Raw genomic sequence first — 18,791 nt, 5'->3', positions numbered from 1 at the left:
ACCTCTTCCAACATACACAACCTCTGCAGGTCCTTCCAAAATTCCAGTTCGTGGATTCCGATACAACACCTTGGCCACCCGTGGTGTCACCGCTTGTTGTACATGCTGATTGTGAACCACCACAGGAGGAACCTCGGAATCCCTGAAAACGCACAAGTGATTCAACACAAACAAGGTCTTACCCAACCGCTCTTTAGCGTCTGTTATGTCAGAATACTTTTGCAGATAGGTTTTCAGGGTTCTATTAGCCCGTTCAACGATAGCTTGGCCTGTTGGTGAATTTGGTAGCCCTGTCGTATGCCTAATTTTCCAGTGCATCATAAATTGACGTGTGCTATTACTAGTGTAGGCAGGGCCATTATCAGTCTTTATATGTTGTGGGACCCCCATGATTGCCATGCACTGTGTCAGATGTTTAAAGACATGTAAGGTTTTTTCTCCCAGCTGTGCTGTGGCCCAAATGAATCTCGAAAATGTATCTACCGTAACATGCACATATTTCAATCTCCCAAAGCTAACAATATGGGTAATATCCATTTGCCAAAGCTCCAGGGCTTTCAAACCTCTCGGATTGACGCCTATCCCTAACCCCGGTCCATGATGGCTGCATTGTGGACAGGTACACACAATGCCCTGTGCCTCGGTAATCGTGAGAGAGAATTGTCTACTAAGGCCTTTGGCATTCTGATGAAACTGATTGTGTGAGGCCCGCGCCGCCTCAAACTGATTTAGGGGTTGAATAGCCATGCTAACCAATTGATCTGCCAGGTGATTACCTAACCCTAAACCTTCCATCATTTGATGACTCCGTACATGAATAATACAATACGGGTGCGATCTTTGCCGTAAGGCTTGTTGCAACTGCATAAATAGGGCAAGCAACCTAGCGTTATGTGCCTGCCTGAGCACAGCATCTTCAATCCGCTGAACAACAACAGCTACGTACAATGAATCCGTAACCACATTCAGTGATACATGCATCCAGTGAGTCACTGCCCAACAAACTGCTGCTAACTCCAATGTCTGCAAATTGTCTCCCGCCACTGCCGAGAGGACCTGATGCTGCCAACGCCCCTTGTCCTGCCACACAACAGCAGCCTTTCTGCTGGCTTTTCCTGCATCTGTGAAGGCGGTAACGGCATTTTGAAGTGGCCGCTCCGAAAATAGCGGCTTGCCCACCCATGTTTGTGACTGTAAAAATCCGCTCTCCTTCCCATTAGGCACATGGGTAGACAGTAATCCTGGCCAGCCTAGGAGTGACAGTTGCAGCGCTGTGGAGTGGCGCAGCGCCCATTCCAAATCTGCTTGTGCCATTGGTATGTGAATTGTATCGGGCTCCTGTCCGGTGATGGCCACCAGCCTATCCCGTCCTTTTCTAATCACTTCCCCTACTTGCTCCAGGCGCGTAACAATACTACACTTCGGTTGGAGAGGGAGAAATATGCATTCCAAAACCACTATCACATTTCCCCCCCCCCTCTTTTTTTTTTTTTTTTTTTTTTTTTTTTTTTTTGCTACTGCATGGTGACTGCACACACTGATGTCGCAGATAACAGTATGACAAGCCTATATGGCTCGTCTTCAAACCGATGAGATGCCCATCGTGATGTGACTAAATCCATTAAGTGTTGTAAACAAGCCTGTTGTGCCGTAGACAAACGGACGGGGTAGCTGGATCCGAGCCCTTTAATAAGGGGCGAAGAGGCTCCAGCTCCTCGTTTAGAATGCCTACTATGGCCCTGACCCATTGTAAATCTCCCATAAGTTTCTGTGCATCCCGTAGGGTGTGGACGGCAGTCGTCAGTGTAACCTTTTGTGGTCTGACCATAGTATCACTAATGTGCCATCCCAAATATTTCCATGGGCTGGTAACCTGTATCTTTTCTGGAACAACCTGTAATCCTCTGGCCAGTAATGTATCATGCAAATATTTGCTTTGATGGTGTGAAAAGGGAGCAGCCTGGGCTACTAAAATGTCATCCATATGCAATTGCATCCAGAGACAGACAAACTGGCCAGAGTCTGGGCCAAACCGTGGCCGAAATGATCGTAACATCAGCTTCTGTGTCCAACAGCAGGCGGAAGTACCGCTGCTCACCGGCATAATTTACCTGCACCGAGACCGTCGGTCTACGGTTCATATTTAGAGTTAGACAAGCCAGTGGGTCAGTACTTCCAAACCCAGCATTCCCCCACTGGGGCAACTCTCAAAGTTGAGCAGGATTGGTCAATTCTGCTAATAACTGCAGAAATGGGACTATTTGGGCAATTTTACTTCCCCTTTGTTATAAAAATGGGAGGAGTTAGAGTATATGCTACTATCCAAACTTGACCCGTATAATCAGCATCAAGAACCCCAGGGCATACAATGATGCCCTTCAATCCGGCCAAGGAGCGGCCTAACAAAAGGCCTCCCACTCGATCAGGCGGCTTGTGCCACCCTGTTGGAATTTTCTGTGGCCTGGTGTCAATCAGGGTGATTTCTACTGCTGTTGCCAGGTCGCACCCCAAGCTCCCGGCAGTGGCTGGAGTCCCCCAACCACCGGAGCCAGAGGAGGGGTTGTTGTTGTCTGCGCGCGACCCCCTTTCGCGCTCCGCAAGCCGTTTCCCGGCCGGCGACACGCAGCAGAGGCGTGAGTGTCGCTGTGACAGTCCTCACACCACACTGTGCCTCCCTGCATTGTTTCCGGGTGTGGCCCAGTTTCCCACAGCGGAAGCAAGCCCCAAAGCTACGAGGCCTCTTCTGCTGGGTCGGGCCCTGTAAGGCAGCGGCAAGCGCCTGTGTCTGCTGTGCCACTGCTTCCGCAAGCGATTTGCTTTGCTGTTTAACAGCAGCGGCAACCGCCTCAGACACAAACGCAGCTTGCTGCTGGAGGCCAGAATTAGCTACTCTCTCCAGCATCTCAGAGTGTGGCACTCCTAGGCAAGGTGCTTAGCAACATTTTCGTTTTCGCATTCGCATTCTCAAACGCAAAAGCACGCAACAACTGTTCCTTGACCCCCTCCCCGATCTCGTGAGACGCCTCAATAGACGCCACGAGCTTGTTGATAAAGGAGTCAAAGGGCTCCTGGACTCCTTGACGCAATGTAGCCCAACTGGGTGGCTTCTTTTCCATCGGCACTCTCCACAGCGCATTTTTAGCTGCTTCAGCAGAGGCGTTGTGGAAATCCGCTGGAAACTGCAGTTGTTGAGCAGCGGCAGCATAAATTCCTTTGCCTATCAGCATATCCAAGGTGACATCTCGCAGGGGATCAGTTTGTGGCCTCGGCGTGTTGACCACCTTGCGACAGCCCTCCTCCCAATATCGTTCCACAGGAGAAACTGCGCCGGGGTCAAAACCAGTTTTGCCACCGAAACACAGTCATCCGGTGTCATGACATTTGAGGCAAACAAATACGTAATCATTTGTCGTGATGGCTCTCCGTGTAATCCATAGGTAGCGACTGTATTGCGAATTTGCTGCATCAACTTCCACTCGAAGGGGTGATATCTAGCAGTGGCTTGACCACCTGCATTCGTAACAGTCACAGGGAAGGCGGAGGGAGGACAGGCAGCGGTGGCCTGCCACTCACCCTCCAAAAGGGCATCGCGGATCACCCCTGACCACCGATGTTGTGTATTCAAGGGCTTTAATTGCACTCCGCAAGAAGAGATAACAAGCACATCACCCACTTCTCTGGCTCGCAAATTGCTCATGCGCTGAGTAACTTCCTCCAACAGATGGTCTGAAGGCCGAGGCCCTGAGCGGCGTGACCGCGGCGAAGGAGGGGGGTCAAGGAAGCGGTCCTCCTCCTCAGTTTCCACATGCGCACTCCTTGCCCCAGCTGTTTTCCCTTCATTATCACTATTCTCGTTCTCTGGCAGAGGTGGTGCAGAGGGACGGCAACAAGGGCCCCCTTGGCCTTTGTCCAAACGAGAAGTCTGCCCCTCCTGCTCTGCCTGGCTCTGAGCCGCTTTTGCCCTTATCTCCGCTGCGCTCTCAGCCACAGGAACCTCCATTCCTCCTGCGGAGGACGGGCTCGCAAAAAGCTGCGAGGGAGTAACTGCGGGAGAGGTTTCCGAGGGGCGATCCCCCAGCATTGCCGATGCGGCACATGCGACCCTTTTTTCTGCCTGATATTTCTGCAGGGCATTGATCACCTCCCGCCATTCGCCAACACTAAATACCAAGGTGGGGTCACTTAAATGTCCATGCCCCCTAGCCCACTCACAGAGGGCAAGTAACTTCTTAGTAGAGACGGGCGCCTCTCGCTTAGCGAGGAATTCCGTCAATAACTGTATTGCCGCTTCTCGTTCCATCTCTATGGCAAGGATCAGCGGTCTTACCGGCACTCGGAGGGCAGCTGCACGAATTCCTCTTTAGTGCGCACACGGCCTTTCCTCCAGCTCTCATAGAAAGCAGGTTCACTTATGTCTTCAGGGTCCCTGTTCGGGCGCCACTTGTCGGAGGCGGGCTTGCGGAATCATAAGACGACCCAATATGAGCTAGCAATATGATCCATTTATTTCAGCAACTTAACCTGCTTATATACCATCGTATGCTGTTCACACGCTCAAGCATCCAGCTGGCTATATCTAATTGGCTTACTACTATAGTTCACGCTACAAAGCTCTGTGCTATTGGCTATCCACATATTCACTGTCCTGTCTCGCCAACCCCTTCATCCTGTTTTTACATAGCATTCATTCTTACTCCCTCATTACTTGTCCTTCAAGGTGTCTCCAAGGTTACTCCATATCAGCAAGTCAGGGTTGCTCATTTGCACAGCCTGATATCCATGCTCGTCCAGCCAATTCTCTACAGATTATAACAAAATAGAGTGCCTTATTCCTTGAGAAGATTTGATTCCTTATTCCTTGAGAAGACTTGATTCCTTATTTCTTGAGAAGGCTTGATTATGGTCTGTCAGCATGGCCTAAACTCAGTAGACTTGGTTTAATTTTCTTCAAGCTTATTGTAATTTTTTTTTTAAATGGTACCTGTCTGAAGTTAGATCTTACAGCAAGTACAGGAGTTCAGGGGAGAGGTAATTCTACTGCCTCAGAGAACAGGATTAGAAAAAACAGTGGTAAGCAGCTATGGTGATATCATACTTTATCATCTGACTGTATTTGTCAGAAGTCTGCCATGCTTTCACTAAGCTGCCAAGATCTCTTTGACAAAATTGGGTCAATGGCTTTACCTTCTTTTTGTTTGTTTGTTTGTTTGTTTTTAAAAAAGTCCCAGATATTCTGTTGAGGACTCCTAAAATTATGTCTATTTTGGACGTTCTTATACCAAAAAATAGAAGAACAAAACCAGCCTTTTTCTTTCAGCCACTTAGAGCTTCTGTGATGCCAAGCATAATAACTAGAGTCACAGAGATCAGAGATGACTGCTTCTGAAATTGAATTGTGGCCTTCCCTCTGAGGTTGGTCCCATATGATGCTGTGAAAATTACTGAAAACTGGCCTTTTACCAGTGGTCCTTAGTTACATGACTAAATATCATAATACATGCAAAGCACAGAAAAAAAATGAATTTGCTTTAGTGTTATTTCAGGGTTTCTAAATATATGTTTATAAAACACAGACAGTAATAAGAGAACCACATAAAACTTTTTTGACAGTGTGATAAATCTACATTCAGATTGTGGATTTAATAGTGTGTAGTTAGGCGTTCAGCCACACCTCATCCAAGAAAGATGAAACAAAATATCACATGTAATTTTTCAGTGAGTCCTGTCTGAAATGGAACTAAGTAATGTGAGAATCTTGGTTGGAAAAGTGTGTATATTATTCATTACGGTCACAAGCTGTCAGGAGGAAATAAAGGAGCTTTGAGATTTTCTTGTTTTTAAACATTTGATATTACGACTGTAATGTGATTTTCATATTATTGGGAGCTTTTTCCAGAGAGCATATATATATGGTGTTTATTTTAAATACATCTGAGTAAAATACATTTTATTTCTATTTTAAAAGACTTTATTTGATGAATCAATGGTTGCAAGTTATTAATTCATCTCTAAGTAAAGACTGTATACATATATTAATATAGACTATGTATACTGTATAGTCTCTAAATACATACGAAGTGTATACAACATACACGTATCTATAGACACAAAATTATTGTACACTATATAAATAATATATTTTTATTTTTAGAAAAAGAATCCTAACCATAGGTGAATAATTTATGATACGATGTAATTGCTTCTAGGATGTTGAAACAATCGCTTTGAAATGACTGACTGAACTTTTTTGTCTAATTGGAAAACATGCTGAAACAGAAATGTTACGTTGCCTCATTACCTGTGTTTAGCACAAATAATAAATTAAATACAATGACATCTCTCTAAACTGCTGAAAATTAATTCCTGCTGCAATATCTCATTTTAAAATACTGTAACTCAAATGACTAAGCAAAAAATCTTACTACAGAGAATTAGAATGAAAATATCTATATATAGTAGTGCAAGAGTTTTACTACACTGTCATCATTTATAATCAATACCTCAGTTGTACTAGAGTACTTGAGTAATTGTTAACTAAGTCAAACTTTACACAGATATCGGATTTCACTTTTTTAATTCTGTATATATAAGTTAAAGCTGAACAGTGTTTTACAAATAGCTAGAATCCAAATTTTAAGTCTAGTACCTTTGTCAGTTGTTAAATTTATCCAAATTTATGATGGTTATAAAAAATGTTGAAATCTCTTGGTCACTGTTTCTCTTTTATTTAAAGTAAACCCACTGCAGAATGTGCAGTGATGCTAATCCAACAATTTCAGTTTTTTTAAGATAATGTGTAAAGATGTTGAATGACAATTGTATGACCTGACTTCAGCTGTGTAATTGTGCCAGGAGAATACAAAACTAAAATATAAATATAAATGTAATAATATTTCATCATAGTCTTCTTTCAGTAGTCAAAAAGTTAAAGCAGTTATAATTTACAATTCATTACACTGGCAGTGTTTTTGGATTTACTGAACTGTTACAATCAAAATGCTTGTAGTGTTAACAAATACAAAAATTAAAAATATCTTACAAGCCAGTTAAAGGAGACTTTACTTGTACTAAATATTGCTCAAATCCAAAAATGTGTGGATCTGCTTATGCATACTATGTATGTGGATTTTTAATTTTTAGATCATGAAACTTGAAAAAATTTACCTAGTCACTAAAATATAGCACAGTCACACTATGCTATCCAGCGAAAGGAGGCATAAAGTTTGCACATCAGTTTAGGAGAGAGCGCTGTTTGAATGGGAGGCTGAAAAATATTATTTAGTCCTTTCATCATGAAAATCCAACTTCTTTATAACAGTGAGAGGAGACTCGTAAGGATTAGCATGAAGGTGATGCAGAGGTGGTGGATGCTTCACTCATACTTTCAAAATTTGGAAATCCAGCAGCAGGAAATGCCTTAAGTTGCTACTCTCTCCCATTTGTCAGTTCTGTACTTTGCTTTTTTAATTAGCGTACTACAATTTTAGAAATTCATTGCCAAATAATCAATGAAAGTTAAGATAAGACTAACAATATGGAAGTGAGTGATAGTACTATCTTAAGACTTTCTAAGATTTCAAGAACATAGTATGCATTTAGTAGTCTCAAAACAATCATTTGTTTTCCATTTTGAGATGCAGCAGAATTTTTCCTGTAGTGGCTTTTTGTGAGGAGAAAATAGAATGACAAAAGAAGATTTATGACTAATATTGAAAATACTGTGGACTTAGCAATTGTATTGCAACATATTTAGGTTTCCTCTTAGCCATTGTAAAATTCTGACATTCAAAATTGAGGGTGAAGGTGAAGGATTATAGAGAAGACACAAAGTAGAATTGTAACTAAATATGAGAATACAATAGGAAAGAATAAACAATGGAAAAATATGTCTTTGGACACTGTTCAAGAGGATGAGATGAAGGGATGCTTGAAAGAGAGAAAGATAATGAGAAAGAGAACATTTTTTTTGTCTTAATTTTAGAGACTGCCATAACCTGAGGCAAACTGTTTGACATTGCAAAGCAGAAGCAATTATCTATTTTACTGAAGTGATTTCCACCTGAAAGGGATGGAAATTAGGAAATGAAAGGATGAAAAAACTAGCTTGGGAATACTGTACTAGAGAGAGTGTATTTACAGTAAATCTGGCTGAGATGCATCATTTGGTTATAATTTGGAAAGTACCATACATATGATTTTGCTAAAATATTTTCAGTATAGTTAAACATATAGCTGTACATATTTTATATGCCTTCTATAGTTTTCATCCATCTATATATGCACCAGTTCTTACTGATCTGTATTTTTTTTATCTCATACTATATCCACCATTGGAAAATGAGTTCCATTACCTGTATTTATTTTTCTGGAGAACTTTCTCTGCCAAAACTCTAATAATGTTTTTCTCTTCACAGTTACAGTTTACCTATATATTTCATAAACCTGTAGTAGTCCTCTTGCAGCATAACTGGTTGCTTAGTAGCCTACAATACCTCATATTTCCCCTTTAATGTACTATATCAGGCAAAGCTAGGTTGAACAAATACATAATATTTTAGTTCTTGAAATGAATTAGGCAGGGAGACAAGAAGCGAAGTGGGAGTAAGGAATGAAAATAAAAACAGCTTAGATGAAAAGAAGGTTGTGACTTTCATATTGATTTCCAAAATGATAGAAGTTAAATCTTTTGTAGCCTAATAAAGGTTATTCTGCTTGATACAACATGAAAGAGTTTGCCCAAATTCTTTTTAAAAAAATAGTTTTAGATGCACAAGATTCTGGAGGGGATATTTTATCTGATATCCCTTATAAAAACTTTCTATTTTAGTAGATTTATTTTTATGGTAAATGACTGAGAAAAAGAGACTCCACTTCCCTCTTATTTCTGAGAGGATTTGGTTCTGCATTTTCCACAAGAGTAAACACTAGACTATGTATTTTCCTGGGAAGGAAAGAGTAGTCTGTAAGTTTTCCTAAAACCTACATTTCTCTACTGTATATAAATAACCTTTAACTTTCTCTGGAGCAGACACAAGAATGACTGCCAAAAAGTTGTGTTTTCTGTGCGCTTTCTTTCTGTACCAAGTAGTGCTTGGAGAATGAACAGTTGCAACAGTGGGATTATGGAAGAGTCATCTCATGATATTTGGTATCTGACTTAGGCACAGCCTGAATTCGAAAATGAATTTCTCACTGCTTTGGTAACAGTGTAGGGTTTTTCTGTTTTTTATTTTTGTTTTTTTTCCCTCCAATAACCCTTTTATAAACTTTGTACATCAAAGATCTTTTTGTTCGGCTAGAAAAACTCTAGAACGAATCAGCATGAAAAGGTAACAAACAAACTTCTCTTTATGGGAAAAGGAAAAAAAAGTAGAAAGAAAAAAGAAAAACAAACTGTTGAGGTATTATAAGAGCATTTTAGTAGTAGTAAATATTTAATATTGAGTATCTTTCTTTGAAAATGAAGACAAAAACCTAGAAATTGAAAGTTCAGACATAACTATCCTGAGATTATCAATGCTTTAAAATGGAAAGTTTATTTCTGGTTTTGCCTGGATTATCTCCTACTGGGAAGAGAAAGAATGGTAGTTTCTTCATATCTCAAAGCCTGTTACCTTCCCAAGACCCCTATGAAATACGGGGTGAAAAACAAAGCAAAACAGAACGAAAAACCACGACTACTGTCATGGAGAACTGGGTGCAAGGGGGAAGGAATCTAATTTCCTTTAACTCTCCTAAACTCCTCTTTATCCTCTTAAGTTCTTGAAAAATATCACCAGTGTAGTGATGGCCTTCCAGGGCTGACAATAATTCTAGATAAAATATTTTCTATCAATGACAGTATCAGATCACTGTGGTGCCATATTTTATTCCTGAGTTGGTAACATTTAAATGTTTTAACAGACTGGCCAAACTTAATGACTAGGAACTCAGAGCAGAATATTTCTAGCTATGCATTATGCTGTGACAGTTTTTTTTTTCAGGTTTCCTTACAGACAGACTCTAAGTTTTTTTTGCCTTTTCCATTTTACAACTTCATTCACAGAGCTTTATTCTTAGATTTTTCTTTCCTTCCAAATATGTTTTTCTGATAGGAAAACTAGACAAAAATAGAAACTATTATTTTTTCCTTAATGTCAAAGATACTCTGGATTTGATTACAGCTAGACGTAGCTGTCAGAAATTGCTACTATGGACAGTCTACTATGTCATGATTCTAATGAAGAATTCAGTATAATAAAAGTGTATGACAACTCTGATGACAGACTTTATAGCATTAAAAAGCTGAAGAGGAGGGAGGGAAGGGCAATTAATACGGCCAACATATTTTCATAATGCATTTTAAGAAGGAACTTTTAGTTGAGTTTGAAAATACTGTGTGTTTGAGTCTGTTAATCATGAAGAAAAAAATACTTCGCCCAAATTATTTTGTTTCCCGTTTGTGAATATTGTGTGCCGCCTGACTCATTGAACAAACCATATGCTTCCATCTTGCATTCACAACAAAAAACCAGTATATTTAATTTCCTATATAGGAGCAGTAGGCTCTTAAACATGCATCCAAAAGCAGTTTAAATTACCTCTAAAAAGCAGAGTGGCTGTGTATCTATTGTTAGGAGTGGAATATTTCAACTCCCTACAAATAATTTTGAGAAGATACTGAACAAATAAAAAGGGGGACCAAGTACAAGTACTTCATCTCTGTGATATTTTTCAGTCATTTGGAAGCATTTATTCTTTACAAATTATTAAAATGTTCCTAAATTGTAACTGTTTACAGATCATAAAAGAACACTTCAAACAAATGCACAATTTATGAGCAGTCATCAAATTTGTTTAAATACAAAAGCTTCACTGCCATTGGGCACTACAAAATTCTTCAGCTAGTGCTGCCATATGGGGATGTAGGTCATACATTTTTTTTCTGCTTGATAATTACCTGGGCAGGAGAACGGACCAAATTCATTTCTAAGATCCCCTCCAGACCTATTTTCTGTGGTTCGTTTTCATGTACTCTTCAGATGAGAATATAACCATAAAAGTTTTAGGGTTTTGCAAATAAGTGGTACTTTCTGACTATAAAAATGGTTGAATTTATTACTGCTAGCACAAGCATTTGGGTATTACTAGGGAATATATGCTCGGTTCTTCATATAGCTGCAATGAAATTTACTTTAAATGATGATTATTATTACATGTCCTATATTAGCCAAATCAAAATAACAAATGTTTTAGGTCTTATTAGACCTCTTTAGAGTAAGATAAGATATTTTGTCCTGATCAGTGATTTGGAAGTGCCAGTAAACCGAAGGGAAATAGCACTAGAATTTTTATGAGCGAAAACGGATGATAAGACAGTACTAGCAGCAATTATTTTTGAGGCTTATCAGTTATATTCAAACAAAATTTGTACAAGAGTTTGAAATTTTCAATCATTTTTTTACCATTATTTAAGTATTTTATAATTACAATTATTATTTCTATTATTTGTCTATTTATCAGCACTAATTATTGTTATGAATCTAGTAACATATAGGTACAACATTAGATGCAACTCAGCAAATTAGAAAAGCTGTATATAATTTTAATTAACATTTCATATGTTTCTACCCATTTAATATATGTCTGATATTTAACTAATTTTTCTTTCTCACATTCTGTCAAAATAATTCAAACAACCTCATCTACACTCAGTACTCTATACAGAATGTTAGCTATACAAGGTTTAAAATGCAGTCTCTGTGGTTGTTAACCTTACAGAAATTTGAGGAAAAGGTCATTATCAGCCATGTACACTAATACCTTTTTGGTATATTAATAAATTAACTGCCTTCCAAAGTATGTTCATATATGGTAGCAATTGTATAATGCATTATCATATTTTAAGGATTCAGATCTGTGAGAAAACTAAGCCGTGTATGCAGTTAAGGTTTTAAAAATCAACTATTAGACAAAAAAAGAATTTGTTGACATACTTTTTTCTTTGTTCAGTTCGTACTTTTACATGAGATGGAAGTTGAAGTTTGTTTTCATTTTTGAGCTCTTCAAACATTTTTCCTGTTTTCTTCCTTAAAATTAAATTTGCTTTTAAACAAGCAAAAGTTTACATAAAAATGTTTAAACTCTTAATTCTGATTTTTTCAAATAAATATTGTATTACTAAAAATAAGCTTCCAGAATTTTGGGGAGAGAGGCACTGAACAAATTAGTTTGGCTAAATCGATGCAAATTCATAAAATAAACCAAATTGATATTTCTTACCTATTTTTCTATGTTATTCTCTAACACTAACATTGATGACCCACTGGACTGCAACCTGCTATGTGACAGAATATGTCAGGATTAAATCCTGGAGTCTGTTCTTTGAAAAGAATTAGAAGTGTGAAATTCAGCTAAAAATTAGGAATGAAGAAATATAAACATCTTGTGTTGACCAAGAAGTTTGTTCTTGTCATGCACTCCCAGGTCTGAAACCTGGCACCTACAATGGAAAATGTTGAATTTCCATACTTGTGCAAGCAACACACATTAAAATATTTGTTAGGGATATTACTCATTATAAATATGATACTGGTTAGTTTGGTAGAACAATAAGAGTTAAATATATTTGTACTCTTCACTAAAAACATCTTAACTACTTACATTTCACTACTAATAATCCACATACCACTCGTTTCAAAATTAGAATCATGGTGATTGTTTTGGACCTGTATGATGATGATACAGCAGTTCAGATCACTTACCAGTTCAGTACAGGAAAGGTTGTTATTAACTCTGGAATTTATAGCTTTTCTGAATCATAGTCATTTGACATTTTATTTTCTATGACATATTACATAATGAGTCAATTTCTAAAGCCCACCCTTGGTGACTCCCAATACAGCAAACAAAGGGCTACAAAAAAAAGTGTATTTCTCTCCCTCTGAAATTCAGCTGACCTCTTTACACTGCTCGTCTTCTTAAGCTACTCTTGCCACTGGAACAGGTTGCCCAAAGAGCTTGTGTAGTCTCCTTCTCTGGAGATCTTAAGGCCCGCCTGGATGCAACCCTGTCTAACATGCTGTAAGTGACCCTGCTGAGCGGGGAGGTTGGACTAGATGATCTCCAGAGGTCCCTTCCAACCTTACTGATTCTGTGATTCTATGATTGTTCTGTTTTCTTAGGTGATACATCACGTATCTGTGTGCATAAGGTTATCTAACTGACTCTTAGGGATCTTCTTCATCCACAGTGGGGTTTTAAGGTCTTCTCAAAGTGCGCCTGAGGAGGAAATGCAGGTTTAATGATGAGTGATTACATGTTAAGATGTGTTCTTCATTATTTGCCACTTCCTGGTTGCTTAACTGGTGCCAGAGTCTAAGTGCTGTGCTGTTATTGTTCTGTTTTTAAAGGAATTTCCTGGAGCATGTGTGTGAGATTCGAATAATCAGAGAAATATACTGCAGCCCTTTTTTCATGTGAGGTGCTCCAATCTTCAATTCTATGTCAGATCAAAATAAATCATTCTCTGGATCAGTAAGGCAAAAAAGCAAACTACATTTTTAGTTTATTCTGTTTTTCTCTGATATTTTAAATAGATTTTAATTATACTTATTTACAGACTTATTACAGTTCTGAGAAATAAAATGTGAGATACTTTTAACTAGTCATATGTTTTTATTTGTGGAGTTTGGAGTTAATTAAGAGACAAAAGAACAGGTGATCTAATGCTCTTTAAACTTAGGCTTACTATTCTGTATATACCATTTTAATCATGAAAAATACTTTAGGATTTCATATAATTTGTATGTGCATTTGCAAATTATATAATTAGATACACATATCTGTTTTTCACAGGCAGGATTGTAGATGCGGTTTTTAAAAGTCTAGACACTGCCTCTTTAAAAGCAGAACTGTAATTGACTGGTTTGTATTTAACTAATTAGATCAGCTGCTGAAAGATTTTTCAGATACAATAGCTGGCCTATATCTGTCTTCTCTTTGTGTTTGTATGCTGATTGGTCAGAGAGGTCTAGAGTCACTGAACTCTGTCTCGTCTTTAAAGAAGTTACTAATATTTTTTTTCTGTTTTCTGAAGCTATAAAGTTTAGTACAGATACACTATTATCAGAGTATTTTACTGGGATAACATAGCTCTGTATCTCCCACAGCTGTGCTGTTAGGGGAAAAAAAAAGTAACTAAATATAAGCTCATGTAACCTGGTACTGCATCATCATGCTTCGAATAAGCAGAACATCTGGTTAAGATAGAATTGGGGTGGAGCAGTGTCTGGTTGTTCTCAACTGGAAAAACAAATATTGCAATATGGAAGCTTAAGGAGTGAGAGTTAAATTTCTGTTGCTGACGATCAGCTCTTAACATGAGAACTACAAGGATCAGATTAACTACAGGAAATGCCTGGTTCTTCTCAGTGCTGCTACAGCTGTTTCTGTCCTGTGCATCCTGCTCACACAGTGTTGATACCCTTTTGTGTGTTAAATATCAGTTTTGTTTTTCTTCTTACTATAACTTCTAGTTTTCAGTAGAAGTTTCACCATTGAAAACTATACTTCTGATGCAGGATTGACTCAACAGTCGCTGATAATGAAAAAGAAGTTTCTTCTTTAACTGAAGTGTCTTACAAAGGAAAGCAGTAATTTCGTAACAAGTGGATATCAAAATGATCATGAGAATTTCATTTCTCTTAGAAAAGTTACCTTAGTAACTCAGAAGTTCTTATGCGTGACATGGGCCATTTGCTTAGAGCAATTACGCTGTGAATGGATGAAAGAACTGTATGTAGAATTGGAAACCTTTGCTTTGAAGCAGTTAAAAAATAACAGGTTGTTACAGCACTGTGTACGTGGAGAGTTGGAAAAAGGAAGAGATAATACCTTATTACCTTTCCATAGTATGGGAAGCATACTGGCAAGAAATACTTCATGCGAAATGCAGGGTGTTATATATGTATGCAGTATTAGCTATGAAGTGTAATTTTGGCAGAAAACAGTTCAGTGTATTTTTAGAAGCCATTTTGCATAGTATGTGAGCATAGTTCAGACTTTTTTAAAAGTATTTTTTTTTCTCCTTAGTTTTTTTCTGTCATTAGAGAGTTGCTGTAAGCAGAAAGCAAGTTTGTAGTCTCCCTCTGTCTTTTTAACAAAATTCATATATGAAGTCAGATGATTGAGATGAGTTTCCTAGAAGAGGGAGTATGTTGTTAGTTATCACTTTTGTTCAAAAGACTGGTGTACCGACTGACACAAAAAACCCATGGAGCTTAATTGCTGAACCTTTTCTTTTGCCTCTTTAGTATCTGTCTTCTCTGTTAGAAGTTTTCAATTTCTCCAGCCCTGTAGAGTCTGTATTGGGGCTCTCAGTAGTATGAAAAAGCTTCATACCCTTTAAACAGGGGTTCTCAGTCCAGGAAATACAGGTCTTGTAGATCTGTTCAATCAACAGGTGTTACAGTCCACTTAGACTACTTCAGCTTCTCTAAATGCAAGAAGTGAAAGTAACTTGGTATCAGATAGAAGGGAAAGCAGCTGTGAAAGATCATGTGCGAGGAAAAAAGGGCTTCTGACACACATTGTGTTAAGAAATTCTTGGGAGCAACAATTCATTTTTTTCATTTTTCTATGACAGTTGCACCAAAGGGACAATTGTTGGAGTAAATTGGAATAATTAAAGTGACTACTACACATGAAATAAATGAGACCTAATTTAAAAGAAATGAGACCTGATTTAAAAGAAGTACTTCTGCAATACTGTCATCAAAGGTATTTATTTTTAAATAAATTTCCATTGTAGAAAGTTGTTAATGATGTCTGAGACAACAATAACGTTGACTTTCAGTTTCACGTTGTGACCACATTGATGTGTTAGTTGATGTTGAAGGTGATTTTACATCTGTCACACTCCCATATCTGTATTGGTTGTAATATTATCAAGTGTGAAAATGAAATAAAAATTCATCTTAGTACTAAGGATCATATTGAAAACACACTGTGAACAAGTTCTTCTTACACTATCACTTCAATATAAATTGTATTACTTCTGCTCTTAAAAACTGTATGTGTATTAGACAACTTCTTAAAATGATTGGTGGATAAAAACTGACTTCTTCGCTCCTATAGGAGAAGTTTTTCTTAGCCCTTCTGAGTGCTTCTTTAATTATCTCAGGACAGTTTCTATTGGTAATCTTTAGTACAAATTACTCAGCAGATAAAAGCAGGAGAAAATATGGCTAAAGGAAGTCCACTGATAGTGCACTAGTGAAGCAAACCCACAGAATGTGCTATTCACATGATTCTTTAGGTGAAGACTGTAAAATAGTGAGGAAACTTGTCTCCTAGATGATCTTAGATGAAACATCTTGTTTACAAGCATGATTATGGTTGTTACAGCCATGGGAAGATGATCTAAACTGTGATCTGCTTTTTCAACAGGTCATTCAGCACACACAATTTTGGTCAATCAGCTCTTGCATAGGTAATGACTACCACAGCACTTGCTGTAAGAACTTGTCAAAGTACTGACCAGGACCTTGGGCACACATGGGGAAGTGCAGACACTGATAGGGCTTCAGGACAGAAAGGAAGGGAGAAGAGAAAGTGAAGCTTTGTGATAAGGAGGGGGGAGGTTAAAGGAGATTCTAAAGGAAAGATATATTCCATTGAGGGAGAATGTGAGAAGACAAAATGCAAATCCAGAAGTAACTGATTTTTTTTTTTTTTTTTGTTTTGAAATAATTAGTTAAAACTAGTTTTTCATGATTCATTTTTATGTAATGCTTGAGATGCTTTCTGGTTCTGTTTTTGATGTCTCCTTGTTATTTCTTAGTCTGAAAAAGCCTAATGAATTAGAACAGTATGTGTCTCACAAAGTTCCTTAGACTAACCTACAAATTCTGTAACTTTCTGGAATTTGACATTGAGAAGAAGCTTGGTTTTTTGGGGAGTCACATTTTAAGCTTTTACGTGACTTCCACATAGCCTTAATTTGGTTTCTAGAAAGTCTGTCAAGTAGGATTCAGATTATGAAAGTGGCACTGCTTCGTGTTGTCTCATAAGTCTCTGACTGCTCTTGTTCAAAAATGCACTTGTGGAAAGGCTATTTTCAGTCCTTCTGGTATTAAAAGTTACTAACATAAAGTGCATCTGTAATATAGTTATTCTGAATAAGACAATTGATAAACCATGTATTTAATCATAGAAATATGAAATATAATATCTTGACATCTTTCTTTTTCATCATAGCCCTTTGCATGTTTGTAAAACTTGCTCTTGTTGACACACTCTATTTTACGCATTATATATTGACATACAGATACATTGATACATATATGTTCAAATATAATTAGATACAGTAATATCTTCATTTATATTTGCAATTATGTAAGCTCTGTAACGTCTTTCATTAGCATTCAAAAGAAATATTTGGTAGTTTTGACTGTGAGCTTATTGTAAGGAGTACCTCCTTCCCTTTATGCTTAAATTTATTTAACAATCTTGATGCACTTCCCATACCAAAGAACAGAAAGAATAGGATCGGTTTCTTTTGTATGTTAATGCTTAGCTCTTTTTTTTTTTTTTTTTTTTTTTTTTTTTGTTAATGAATTCCTCTGAGCACATTCTGTGTACTTACATTTGCATCTTTGGACCCATATGTGCTAAAAAGTCCAGCATAACTTTTTTAGGCAGACAGAAGTTTGCCAGCTTTATTCAGACTCTGGTTATACACTTGCCACAAGCAGTATTTGCCTCTGTGCATGGCCAATTGCAACATGGTTGAATGGGGCCAGGAGTTAACAGTTTTGAATAGAAGCCATCCTCCACTGAGCCAATAGAGTTTCCCTGCTCCTTCTCAGGAAGAATGTACACTCCCCCTGATGTTGACAGGCTAGATAGCATTTTATATTTTATAGCTCAGCACATAACAGTTACTCATGGGCTGCTTAGGCAGCATCACATCTCTTGAGATCCAGACTGCAGTTTAATCTCTGCTTTGTCAGTCTGAGAAGGGGCTTCTAGTGTACACTTAGTTAACCTAGTGAACTGTATCAGGAAGACATCTGGATGAAATTGAAGAAATACAGAGATGGCAGCAAAAATACCCACCATAGCAGTGCTGTCTTAAGATATGAAGTGGCAGGAGAGTAAATTACTCTGATTATCTCTTTGTTCCACAAACTACATGGCTCACTATATTCAAGTGCAAAGCTACCTCAGTTATCTCCATATTATGCTGTGTACTGCTGTTTACAGCTACACATGCTGTTTATTTACATAAAAAAATAATTACAAAATTTAAAAGTTTAAAAGTTTGGTAAGGTAGCAATACTGTATGATGAACATTACAGAATTTTACACTAATACTTAGACAAAATAGAAATATAAATATTACTTAACAGTTCCATAGAAAGAACAGATTTCTAGTACATTTGAATGTCTTAATAATCCAGAAACATCTGAGATAGTCATAAATGTGAGGGAAAAAAATGTAAAAAAAGGAGACAAAGATCCTGAGCAGTGCATAAATTATAGCTTATATCAAGGTTGTTTATCTGTATAACTTTGTAGTTCCATACTTTCAGGAACACAGATCACATTCAAAAATAAAATATTTGATTTACTTAGAAAACAAACCTGAGATTTGCTTGATCATTCAGCTTTTAGCCTGTAGTAATTCCCATTCAATCTTGAGGTTTTTTTCCGTTTTTTTAACAGAATAACACTGTATTTTGTGGTGATTAATGAAGGTCTGATTTAAAAGTCATTTTGGAGAATAGACGATTCCCTTAGCTCCAAGG

The sequence above is a fragment of the Rhea pennata genome, chromosome 4, assembly GCF_028389875.1.
Source record: "Rhea pennata isolate bPtePen1 chromosome 4, bPtePen1.pri, whole genome shotgun sequence".
In the NCBI taxonomy this organism is placed as follows: Eukaryota; Metazoa; Chordata; class Aves; order Rheiformes; family Rheidae; genus Rhea; species Rhea pennata.
This window is presented reverse-complemented; position numbering follows the sequence as displayed.